The following is a 2042-nucleotide window of genomic DNA, read 5'->3' as shown; positions in this document are numbered from 1 at the left end:
CCAGCCAGGAACGGAGCGCTCCGGCCCCTGGCCGCCCCCACCAGCCCGGGGCAGATGGGAAGCGGTTGGAACCAGCCCCAGCATTCTGCAGGTGGGGAGGCTGGGGGAGAGGCCCATGACCGCCAGCCATTGGGCCGTCCCATTGGTCATGCAGACTGACCTCACTGCCCAGGCCCGCGGAAGCCCTTCCTGGGGTCACATTCCGCACTGAAGAGCCCCTCTCCAAGGCCTTGGTTGGCGCCAATGTCTTTTTAGGAACCAAGGGTCTAATTTTAGTGTGCTGGTCTTCGACACCTTCTCGAAATAGCTCCCTGTTTTCCCTCTTGTCCCTGCCCCTCCTTGGAGAAGGGGAGCCCCCGAGCACCTGTGATCTGAGTTGGGGGGTACAGGCCCAAGGCCTTGTATGGGACTGGGCGGAGGGATCCGTGTCCCCGCCGTGTGTTCCATGCAAACGACTCAGAGGACTTGCCTCGGGCGAGGGCAGCTCACGGCGCCCACCGGGCCTGGGGTCCGCAGCAGCAGCAGCAACAGCAGGCGCCAAAGCTCACTCTGTCTCCTCCCCATTGCATGACACACACCGGTGTGACCCGTGTTCAGGTCCCCACCCTCCTAGATATCAAGCCTCTACCTGTAGGAATCATGGGTCAGCTGACATCTTGGTCCAAGGAGACTCCATTTTTCATTTTGCGGACCGTGTACCGTTCTTATATCGATAATAACAATTGCTAAGCCTTTCCTGAGCCCTTAACTATGGTGCCAAGAGCTGCTTGTGCATGATTTCGTTTAATCCTCTCAACCACCCCGTGGGTACTGTTATTGTCCCCAAGGTTGTAGAGCCACCAAGGGGTGGAACCAGGATCTGAACTCAGGAAATCTGACCCCCAGACAGCCCTCCCTCCACTGCCTGTGTCCCAGCCTCTTCCCCAAAGCACTCTGCTCAGGTTCTGCTAGGCTTCCTGGGTGAGCAGTCCTGCTTGCCTGAGGTCACACAGCACACTCATGGTGGATGAAGACGCCCAGCTCCAAAGTCCTAAGATCTGGGTGGCATTCCCAGAAAGAGGCTGCAGCTCCCAGACAGGTGCTGAGTCTGAGGGAGCCACACCGAGACAAAACACATGGGCAACAGCCAGGCATGTGCATCTGAGCCTGGGAAGACTCAGCAAGGGGCCCTCTCCCTAACAGGCCCGTGTCCTCAGCAGCAGAAAAGCTTCCTAAAGGGACCACAGCAGACCAAGTGATTGGTGTCTGGGAAGCATGATTCAGCAGGCTTTCAGAGACATTGCTTGTTAGGGGACATTGTCTTGCTGGGAAATGGACACATCACAGAGGAGAAAAGACAGAGCGGCCTTCCCAGGCCTCCCCCTGCTGGAATCAGAGCCCAAACTCCATATCCAGGGGCTCCTGAGAGGGACAGTGAGAGGCGGGCTGGGGGCAGAGAGTGTCTGCACACTGAGTCAGGAGAGACAGGCCCTCCCCACCCCGCCAGAGCAGGGCATGTCGGGAACTCAGGAAGCTCCTTCAAACCCCCAAACTATCTTGAATTGCCTAGATTCATCCAAATAGCTCTTGACTGTCAGGAAAGGGAGGTGTGATTTCTTATCTGAGTGGATAAAGGGCCACCCTTCTGCAGGGGGCCAGAGCCAGCAACTTTCTTAAATGTCACCAACCTCCAGAGTCAGTGCTTGGTGCCAGGTGGATGGGCACACACTGGGCTAGAGGGAGCAGCTGGAAGGAGAGGGGGGCTATTACACAGCCAGAAGGGGTGCCAAGCTTTGAAATGACTGTACTTCCCATGTAAATGATGTGGGGGTTACAAACTCAAACGCCTTGAAGAGCCGGGTGGGCAGTGTAAGAACCAAAGCAAGCCAGCTTAGCGTCTGACCCCTGGCCTCGGCATTGGGGGCATAACAGGGCTGTGGGGACCTGGAGAAACTTGTCTGGGGGAATGTACTTGTATTGTCAGATGCAGACATAAATTCAAAATCTTCTGTAAAAATCTGACTTTTAAATCTTGGCCAAAAATTAAAAGAAAATTTTTTTTT

Source organism: Pteropus vampyrus, unplaced genomic scaffold (genome assembly GCF_000151845.1).
Source record: "Pteropus vampyrus isolate Shadow unplaced genomic scaffold, Pvam_2.0 Scaffold86, whole genome shotgun sequence".
In the NCBI taxonomy this organism is placed as follows: Eukaryota; Metazoa; Chordata; class Mammalia; order Chiroptera; family Pteropodidae; genus Pteropus; species Pteropus vampyrus.
The sequence above is the reverse complement of the archived record's forward strand: the minus strand, read 5'-3'. Positions refer to the sequence as shown.